At 46.7% G+C, this 11,214-nt stretch overlaps 1 non-coding gene across 1 annotated transcript; it reads left to right on the plus strand.

The window, feature by feature from the left end:
- Window positions 1–6,620: 6,620 nt before the first annotated feature.
- Window positions 6,621–6,702, plus strand: trnas-aga (transfer RNA serine (anticodon AGA)). The gene has a single exon. It is a non-coding gene; the product is annotated as a tRNA-Ser (tRNA).
- Window positions 6,703–11,214: the final 4,512 nt, after the last annotated feature.

An 11,214-nucleotide genomic window follows, 5' to 3' on the forward strand; every position in this document is an offset into this window, starting at 1 on the left:
TGTTTTGCGGCCACCCAGGAAGGAGTGATTTTTTTTTTGCGCTCTACCAGTTCTCTTTGCTCCACTGTTCCAGTTTTTAATGCAGTCAGGAAAATGTTCCCCAAATGGAAATCTCATCCAGTGAGTAACCACAAAGGCGGTGCAATTTTTAAAAAATGTCCAATATAAAGAGCAATCGATATTGGGAATCTGAAACAAAAACAGAAACTGCTGGAGAAAATCAACAGGCTCGGCAGTACCTGTGAGATAAAACAAGGTTTGAAAATGTCAACAAAGTGTGCAGCTGGATGAACACAGCAGGCCAAACAGCATCTCAGGAGCACCAAAGCTGACGTTTCGGGCCTAGACCCTTCATCATTCCTCTCTGATCAAGGCTCTAGGCCCGAAACGTCAGCTTTTGTGCTCCTGAGATGCTGCTTGGCCGGCTGTGTTCATCCAGCTGCACACTTTGTTATCTCGGATTCTCCACAATCTGCAGTTCCCATTATCTTTGAAAATGTTAACCCTGATTTTCTGTCCACAGATGCTTCCAGATCTGCTGAGCTTTATCCAGCAATTTACGTCTTTATTTCTGAATGAATGTATATTCCACCATTAGGATGAAACCACTAGACCCACCATGTACTGAATATAACCCTTTCGAAATCTGTGATGTGATTGGATTAAAAAAAACAGTAACGAATCACACTTCCTCAGGCCCACAGGGAGAGAGACCTGGAAAGGTGAGTAGGTAGTGTGCTGCTGCAGTCATCATCGAGTAGCTAGGGAGAAGGAGTTTGAAGCCCATTGGGGTGTCCCTGGGCAGTTTCAAATCCTGCCAACTGTGGTTGAGTGCTGAGGGAAATTGGAAAGGAGTTTTCTTCCCGCCTACTTGTTTGCAACAGGAATCATAGGAAGGGTGGAGGAGAAGCATTTCACCAACAATGAAAATATGCAACTCACTGTCTGTCGGAGTAGAACAACATTGCAGTTCAGACATGTCCAGATGTACACTTGACGCTGTGAGTGAAGTGCTAGAAATCAGACTAAGATACACAGTCTCTTTAGTTAATTTGCTGCAGACCTGAAGGGGTTTTCTTCAGTGCTGGAGATCTCAGTTTGTGAAGTGACAGGACAGAGTTTGCAAAATACAGTTCTGTCTGCCAGGCAAATTATCCATTATGCACTGTGCATATTCCTGGAATCTGTATCCAGGAGAACCAGGAAAATAAGACACTGGTGCTTCTTTACCCAGCCATGCATAATCTTTTGCTTCTCATTGCCCCATCTTACAATCCCTCGCCTTACCTTCCAGGTAAAGATTGACTTCATAACATACCTACGTTCATATCAAGCAGCTCATGAGATGGGAGCCGGAGGTGAGACAGGGACAGAAGCACAAAGAGATGCAACATGTCAGTGTTTAGAGTTTTCCCTATGTTAGGAATTTCGACAGAGAAATTATGGTGGAAAGCAGGAAGTCCCCAGGTCCAGATGGGATCTAGCCGAGGTTGCTGAGGGAAGCAAGAGAGGACACAGCCGGGGCCTTAACAGATATCTTTGCAGCGTCCTTAAACACGCGTGAGGTCCCAGAGGACTGGAGACTTGCTAATGTTTTCCCCTTGTTTAAGAAGGGCAGCAAGGATAATCCAGGTAATTATCGACTGGTGAGCCTGACATCAGTGGTAGGGAAGCTACTGGAGAAGATACCGAGGGATAGGATCTATTCCCATTTGGAAGAAAATGGGCTAATCAGTGATAGGCAAGATGGTTTTGTGCAGGGAAGGTCATGTCTTACCAACTGAATAGAATTATTTGAGGACGTGACAAAGTTGATTGATGAGGGAAAGGCTATAGATGTCATACACATGGACTTCAGTAAGGTGTTTGATAAGGTTCCCCATGGCAGGCTGATGGAGAAGGTGAAGTCACATGGGATCCAGGGTGTGCTAGCTAGATGGATAAAAAAACTGGCTCGGCAACAGGAGACAGAGAGTTGTAGTGGAAGGGAGTTTCTCAAATTGGAGACCTGTGACCAGTGGTGTTCCACAGGGATCTGTGCTGGGACTACTGTTGTTTGTGATATATGTAAATGATTTGGAGGAAGGTGTAGGTGGTCTGATCAGCATGTTTGCTGATGACACTAAGATTGGTTGAGTAGCTGAGAGTGAAGGGGACTGTCAGAGATTACAGCAGAATATAGATAGACTGGTGAGTTGGGCAGATAAATGGCAGATGGAGTTCAATCTGGGCAAATGCGAGGTGATGCATTTTGAAGATCAAATTCAAGGGTGAACTATACAGTAAATGGAAACGTCCGAGGGAAAATTGTTGAACAGAGACATCTGGGTGTTCAGGTCAATTGTTCCCTGAAGGTAACAATGCAGGTCAATAGGGTGGTCAAAAAGGCATACAGCATGCTTTCCTTCATTGGACGGGATATTGAGTACAAGAGTTGGCAGGTCATGTTGCAGTTGTATAGGACTTTAGTTCGGCCACATTTGGAGTACTGTGTATAGCTCTGTTAGCCACATTACCAAAAGGATGTGGATGCTTTGGAGAGGGTGCAGAGGTGGTTCACCAGGATGTTGCCTGGTATGGAGGGTGCTAGCTATGAAGAGAGGTTGAGTAGATTAGGTTTATTTTCATTAGAAAGATGGAGATTGAGGGGGGACCTGATTGAGGTCTACAAAATCATGAGGGGTACAGACAGGGTGTATAGCAAAAAGCTTTTTCCCAGAGTTGGGGACTCAATTACTGGGTGACATGAGTTCAAAGTGAGAGGAGGAAAGTTTAAGGGAGATATGCGTGGAAAGTTCTTTACGCAGAGGGTGGTGGGTGCTTGGAACACGTTGCCAGCGGAGGTGGTAGACGCAGACATGTTAGCGCCTTATAAGATATATTATGGACAGGTACATGGATGGGCAGGAAGAAAATGGACACAGACTGTTAGAAAATAGATAACAGGTTTGACAGAGGATCTTAATTGATGCAGGCTAGGAGGACCGAGAGGCCTGTTCCTGTGCTGTAGGTTTCTTTGTTATTTGTTCTCTTTGTTCTTTGAAGCTAAAATGTGTGGTTCCGTCGAGTTTTATGCTTTGTCTGTGCTTAGAGATTTAAACAAAATAATCTGTCTGTGAGCAGCAGCTGAGGTTGCCAGTACAGGGAGCCTCAAAATGTGAAAAAAAAATGTACCAAGCCTTACAGGTCTCAGGCAAAACATGCGTCTTGTTTGAATTTGGCCAATTAATGTAAACGAAGCCCCGAGATACAGGAAGCCAATTGGGTTTAAATCTGATGGTGTTTACAACCTGTAACCAATCACATGGTAAGAATGTGATGATGTCACAATAGGGATGGAAGACAACGGCAATTGAAAATGGGAGAGAGCTGATGGCCATCTGCCAGAGTTAGCACCATTCAGCTCTCAGAGAAAGCACATCGAATTCATCAAAAGTACCACAGCATTTCACCTCAAAATCCTCATTGATGAAATTATAGAGGTAAAACATTCATAACGGCACAATTAATGGAAGAAAGCCATTTGTGAAGAGAGTGAAGATGACAGAATATGAGAGAAGACTGGCTTCTGAACTTGGAGAGATTGAGTTATACTTAATTTATTGCTCCTTATTAATTGAGTTTATGTTAGTGGGACTTGTTTTTATTTAAATAACATCTCAATAGAATTTAGACTATTAAAGCAGTAGTTAGTAGTCTGTGAATTGTAGGTGTATTTGTAACTTTGTTAAATTGTTCATTGTTGGGTTAAAGAAATGAATTGTTTTCTGTTACTTGTAAAGTGGAGATCAACGGTTTTCTTCCGATTAAATAGCCTTTCAATAAATTACGAGGGGAAAGGGGACCTTCTCTGGATGTTTAGGTGGTAATTATTAGATGGGAACCTCTACTGCTGTCATAACAGATTGGGACTTGTGTTTTAGTTTAATTATCAGAGGGGTTCAGCTATTCCCTGTCATAACACCTTGTGTCAGTTGTCTAAAGTGAGGGATATCTGCTGGGCACTGTCCTGTCAGATTCCCAGGGACTGCATTGATTAGGTCAGGGAGTTGTTGAATTGAAATCTGAATGCGAACAGCTTGTGGGATTATTTCAGCTCACTGTTCATTTCATATCATAAATCACAATAACAGTTCTCGTTGTCTGGAGAAGTAACTTGTGATCCTCCGAAAGCTGCCTTTTGTCACTGAAACCTGTGTGGGAACAGAGAATGGACATGAAGCACATGGAGTGGATACAATCATGAGGACTCTGTCACTCTTGGGAATGTGTCTGTGTGTTTTCATCTTGTGGGTGAAAATGAGGATGAGTTCCTGAAGGGAGTATTTTACACAGTTTTGCCATCTTGAACTTCAGTTCAATTCATTATGTCATTTGAGATTACAGGGACAAGCTGATTGACATTTGCTCTTGAAACATCAGAGCAGACAAAGCTACGGGCCAAATGCCAGAAACTGGGACGAGAATGGATGGAAGTTTGAAGAGCTGCACTGAAACGACGGGCCAACTGGTCTTCTTCCACGTTGTAAAAGCTCAGAGGCGGGGAAACTGATCTGCAGAGAGTATGCTCAGAAATGAAAATGCAAAAGCAATGTCATTAAGAAAAGACAGGAACCAATCTGGTGTATTTCTTGGTGGTCTAGTAGTTAGGATTTAGAGCTTTCACTGCCACTGCCCGGGTTTAGTTCCCAGTCAGAGAATAGAAGTTCTGTTGTGCTAATTTATCATGGTGACAGCACTTCTGACTGATCAGGAGCGAACAGCTAATCTAATTCGTCCCAAATGTTCTGCAGGTAGACATTAAACAAAGAACTGAGGCAATCTGACACAAAATTCAAATTGGTAGAGAAACTCAGCAGGCCTGGCAGCATCTGTAGAGAGAAACAGAACTGTTGTTTCAGACCCACTGACTGTTCACCCCCACTATGTTAATATTGCATTTCTGTGTTATATTGTTGGGAGAAATTTTTCACTTTATCTGTCGAATCAACGTATTTATCAAAATCGCTCTCTCACTTGCTTACTCAGGCTAACTTTACAACTTTAAAGGGACTTTATCAGCTGTAATGCTGCTTCCGTTACCATGAGGTGCTGAAAGGATCTGCTTAAATGGTTACCTTTTCCTTTTCCTTTTGTCAGTTAGCAGCTATGTTGAATGGAGAATTGTTCCTTTCTGTGTCTGTCACAATATGTGTCTCTATTTGTGTCTTTCTGACTCTGTGTATCCAGCTCACCCTCTTTTCACATTCTCTGACAATCCATTGTCTGCATTCCCCATTTCCCATTTCTGATCTTTGAAGCAGGAACCTTGGATGACGAGACACGTGGAACATCTAGTCAAGAGGAAGAAGGAAGCTTACTTAAGGTTAAGGAAACAAGGGTCAGACAGAGCTTGCGAGGTCGACAAGATAGCCAGGAAGGAACTGAAGGATGGGCTTAGGAGCACAAGAAGTGGGGTATGGCAGGTAGGATTTAGGAAAATCCCAAGGCATTCTATATTTGCGTGAGGGACAAGAAGATGGTCAGAGTAATGGCGGTACATATCAGGGATAGTGGAAGCAACTTGTGCGCAGAGTCAGATAAGGTAGGGGAGGCCTTAATGAATAATTTGCTTCAGTATTCACCAGTGATTGGAACCTTAACGATTGTGAGGATAGCATGAAAAAGGCAGATATGCTCGAACAGGTTGATGTTGAGAAGGTGGATGTGCTACAAATTTTGAAAAACATGAGGATAGATAAGCCCCCTGGGCCAGATGGGATATGTACAATGTTGCTCCTGGGAATTGCAGAACAGTCAGTCATTCTGTGGTGGGCTAATTATTGGAGAGGATTCTGAGAGACAGTAGTTATGATTATTTGGACAAGCACAATTTGATTAGAAATAGCCGGTGTACGTTTGTGAGGGGCAGAGCATGCCTCACAAGCCTTACTGAATACTTTGAGGATGTGGCAACTGACATTTATGAAGATTGAGCAATGGATGTGGTGCATATGGATTTTAGATAAGCATTTGATTAGGTTCCCCAAGGTAGGCTCATTTAGAAAGTTAGGAGACATGGGATTCATGGAAATTTGGCTGTCTGGATACAGAATTTGCTGTAAAATAGAAGCCAGAGATTTGCATATATTGCATATATAGGCAACTCATTTCCCTGAGATAACACACCCGGGTATAAATCAGAGCATGACCAGCCTCCAAAGTTCTGTGTGAACTCACCGGTGTCTCCAGTACCAGCATTTTGTTTTTAGACCTCTCATTAAACCAACTGCCCTGATTTGCACGTTAGATTTCCCAAAGATGATCCTGTTCCAAATGTACTTCATTGGCTGTGATTTGGGTGGTGGTGAAAGGCACGATTAAAATGCAAGGACATAATTCTTCCTCGATCCATTGCCCTGATAATTAATCTCTCCGCTCATGGAAATGGATCCTTTCCATCCACTCTATCGTTCATCAATGTGTTTAGTTCAATTCAATCCCACAAAAGCCGACTCTGTTCTGATCAAGTACAGGGTGACAGTAAATATTAGGGTCGTGGCACAGGCATCACAAATCGAATCCTTGCCTTTCCTGTTAGATACACGTCAAAAAAAATACTAAAAGCCAGTTAGTGGCCTGTAGTTGTGGCCGAGTGGTTAAGGCGATGGATTAGAAATCCATTGGGGTATCCCCGCGCAGGTTCAAATCCTGCCAACTACGTTCCTCTCAAAACAAGCTCACATTTTCTCAGGTCAGGCAACGTGTTGCCATTCAGGAAAGACATGCTCTGAACAAGAATCCCGTTGTCCCCAAAGCGTCAACTCTGTTTCACTTCCCACCAATACAGCTGGGCATGTTGAGTTTCTGCAGTGTTCCGTCTGTTTATTCTGCATAACTGCTGTTTTTCATGAAATGCCTTCAGTTTTGGAAAAGTACAGCTGATACAGACAATTATCATTCCAACTGAGGGCAGTTTAGAGTTTGAATTCACTCCAAGCCTGCTTTAAGAGCTCGCAATTTTCTGTGTTGCCATCCGGCATGGTGGCTCAGTGATTAGCACTGCAGCCTCACTGCACCAGGGAACCAGGTTCGATTCCAGCCTCTGATGACTGTCTGTGTGAGATTCCTCCAGCCACTCTAGTTTCATCCCACAGTCCAAAGATGCGGAGGCTAGGTGGATTGGCCATGTTAAATTGCCCATAGTGTTCATGGGTGTGTGGGTTACAGGGGGATGGGTCTGGTTGGTATGCTTCAAGGGGCAGTGTGGACTTGTTGGGCCCAAGGGCCTGTTTCCACAAATCTAATCAACTGGCTGTCACTTTCAACTGTGAAATGTGAAGCTGTCGGTTTGAGGCCACCGAGGAAGGAACAAGTGGTGTTCTCACTCTACCAGTTCCCTTTAGACTGTACAGTTACGGGTTTTAAGGTAGTCAGGAAAATGTTGCCCAAACGGAAATCTTGTCTGGTGAGTGACCACAATGGTTTTTCGAAGTTGCCTTAATAGCTACCATAAAGAGCTGGGAATGCTTGGAATCTGAAACAAAAACAGAAGCTGCACTACAGAAAAGAGATAACAGAGTTCTGAAGAAATTCTGAAACATTGACTCAACTTATCTGCCCACAGATGCTCCCAGATCTGCTGGGCTTTTTCTCCTGCAATTTATATTTTGTTTGCGAATGTAAGTTTATTTTATCTGTTGAAATGAAACAACCAGAATCACCATATACCAAGTATAACTCTTTAAAAATCTGCGAAGTCATTGGATTCAAACAAACCCAGCAATAATTCATTGTGCGATATAATAAAATGTGAGGCTGGATGAACACAGCAGGCCCAGCAGCATCTCAGGAGCACAAAAGCTGACGTTTCGGGCCTAGACCCTTCATCAGAGAGGGGGATGGGGGGAGGGAACTGGAATAAATAGGGAGAGAGGGGGAGGCGGACCGAAGATGGAGAGTAAAGAAGATAGGTGGAGAGGGTGTAGGTGGGGAGGTAGGGAGGGGATAGGTCAGTCCAGGGAAGACGGACAGGTCAAGGAGGTGGGATGAGGTTAGTAGGTAGCTGAGGGTGCGGCTTGGGGTGGGAGGAAGGGATGGGTGAGAGGAAGAGCCGGTTAGGGAGGCAGAGACAGGTTGGACTGGTTTTGGGATGCAGTGGGTGGGGGGGAAGAGCTGGGCTGGTTGTGTGGTGCAGTGGGGGGAGGGGATGAACTGGGCTGGTTTAGGGATGCAGTAGGGGAAGGGGAGATTTTGAAACTGGTGAAGTCCACATTGATGCCATATGGCTGCAGGGTTCCCAGGCGGAATATGAGTTGCTGTTCCTGCAACCTTCGGGTGGCATCATTGTGGCAGTGCAGGAGGCCCATGATGGACATGTCATCAAGAGAATGGGAGGGGGAGTGGAAATGGTTTGCGACTGGGAGGTGCAGTTGTTTGTTGCGAACTGAGCGGAGGTGTTCTGCAAAGCGGTCCCCAAGCCTCCGCTTGGTTTCCCCAATGGAGAGGAAGCCGCACCGGGTACAGTGGATGCAGTATACCACATTGGCAGATGTGCAGGTGAACCTCTGCTTAATGTGGAATGTCATCTTGGGGCCTGGGATGGGGGTGAGGGAGGAGGTGTGGGGACAAGTGTAGCATTTCCTGCGTTTGCAGGGGAAGGTGCCGGGTGTGGTGGGGTTGGAGGGCAGTGTGGAGCGAACAAGGGAGTCACGGAGAGAGTGGTCTCTCCGGAAAGCAGACAGGGGAGGGGATGGAAAAATGTCTTGGGTGGTGGGGTCGGATTGTAAATGGCGGAAGTGTCGGAGGATAATGCGTTGTATCCGGAGGTTGGTGGGGTGGTGTGTGAGAACGAGGGGGATCCTCTTGGGGCGGTTGTGGCGGGGGCGGGGTGTGATGGATGTGTCGCGGGAAATGCGGGAGACGCGGTCAAGGGCATTCTCAATCACCGTGGGGGGAAAGTTGCGGTCCTTAAAGAACTTGGACATCTGGGATGTGCGGGAGTGGAATGTCTTATCGTGGGAGCAGATGCGGCGGAGGCGGAGGAATTGGGAATAGGGGATGGAATTTTTGCAGGAGGGTGGGTGGGAGGAGGTGTATTCTAGGTAGCTGTGGGAGTCGGTGGGCTTGAAATGGACATCAGTTACAAGCTGGTTGCCTGAGATGGAGACTGAGAGGTCCAGGAAGGTGAGGGATGTGCTGGAGATGGCCCAGGTGAACTGAAGGTTGGGGTGGAAGGTGTTGGTGAAGTGGATGAACTGTTCGAGCTCCTCTGGGGAGCAAGAGGCGGCGCCGATACAGTCATCAATGTACCGGAGGAAGAGGTGGGGTTTGGGGCCTGTGTAGGTGCGGAAGAGGGACTGTTCCACGTAACCTACAAAGAGGCAGGCATAGCTGGGGCCCATGCGGGTGCCCATGGCCACCCCCTTAGTCTGTAGGAAGTGGGAGGAGTCAAAAGAGAAGTTGTTGAGTGTGAGGACGAGTTCAGCTAGGCGGATGAGAGTGTCGGTGGAGGGGGCCTGGTCGGGCCTGCGGGACAGGAAGAAGCGGAGGGCCTTGAGGCCATCTCCATGCGGAATGCAGGTGTACAGGGACTGCACGTCCATGGTGAATATGAGGTGTTGGGGGCCAGGGAATTGGAAGTCCTGGAGGAGGTGGAGGGCGTGGGTGGTGTCACGGACATAGGTGGGGAGTTCCTGGACCAAAGGGGAGAAAATGGAGTCCAGATAGGTGGAGATGAGTTCGGTGGGGCAGGAGCAGGCTGAGACGATGGGTCGACCAGGGCAAGCAGGTTCAATGTGGACTTCACCAGTTTCAAAATCTCCCCTTCCCCTACTGCATCCCTAAACCAGCCCAGTTCATCCCCTCCCCCCACTGCACCACACAACCAGCCCAGCTCATCCCCCCCACCCACTGCATCCCAAAACCAGTCCAACCTGTCTCTGCCTCCCTAACCGGCTCTTCCTCTCACCCATCCCTTCCTCCCACCCCAAGCCGCACCCCCAGCTACCTACTAACCTCATCCCACCTCCTTGACCTGTCCGTCTTCCCTGGACTGACCTATCCCCTCCCTACCTCCCCACCTACACCCTCTCCACCTATCTTCTTTACTCTCCATCTTCGGTCCGCCTCCCCCTCTCTCCCTATTTATTCCAGTTCCCTCCCCCCATCCCCCTCTCTGATGAAGGGTCTAGGCCCGAAACGTCAGCTTTTGTGCTCCTGAGATGCTGCTGGGCCTGCTGTGTTCATCCAGCCTCACATTTTATTATCTTGGAATCTCCAGCATCTGCAGTTCCCATTATCTCTCTCTCTCCCATAATTCATTGTGCCACAGCTCAACTGGCCATGGAAAGCGACCTGAAAAGATAAACAGCATCCTATCTCACCTAGCAGGCATGGCTGAGTGGTTTAGGCCATGGGCCAAAGTCTAGTGGGGCTTCCCTATGCTGCTTCAGATCCTGCTGACTATGGGAGAAGTCTGGGATTGAATGCAAGGGCTGCTAACTCCCTTCAGTTTGCTTGAGACAGGGAACAAAGCTTTTCAATCAGACTGCCAAAGGTGGGAGAAGGCAACTCACTGTCTGTCATTGCAGCACAAGCACAAACCTTCATGAAAGTTAAAGAGCTTTAAGATATTCACTTGTAGGGCTAACTATGGTGAGGTTGCGAGTCACGTGCTGGGAAATAAGATGAGAACAGTCAGTTCTGAGAAAGGGTCCCCTGACCCACAGTGTTAACCCTGATTTTTCTTCACAAATCCTGCCAGACCTATTGAACTTTTCCAGCAATTTTGGTTTTGTTCCAAGAACAGTCAAGGTCTCGAGTTCAACTGGTCAGACCCGATGGGCTGAAGGATCTTTTTCAGTGGTGTAGCCCTCTCTGATCAGTTGTGGCACTGTGCATGTTCCCCGAATCTGTATCTGGGAGACAGGAAGATGCAATCCTGGTGTCTTTTTGCCCAGCCACCTGCAAACCCTTCGCGTCTCAATCCGTACTTTGAGCGTTAAGTGAAACTTCGGGCCGAGACCCTTCTGATGAAGGGTCTAGGCCTGAAACTTCAGCTTTTGTGCTCCTGAGATGCTGCTTGGCCTGCTGTGTTCATCCAGCTTCACACTTTATGATCTTGGATTCTCCAGCATCTGCAGTTCCCATTGTCTCTCTCATTAAACCATTGTTTTTCTGCCTACAAACAGTGCTGGGGAGGGCAGTGCCCTTTTGATCTTCCCCTCCCTCTCA

The sequence above is a fragment of the Stegostoma tigrinum genome, chromosome 7, assembly GCF_030684315.1.
Source record: "Stegostoma tigrinum isolate sSteTig4 chromosome 7, sSteTig4.hap1, whole genome shotgun sequence".
NCBI lineage: Eukaryota > Metazoa > Chordata > Chondrichthyes > Orectolobiformes > Stegostomatidae > Stegostoma > Stegostoma tigrinum.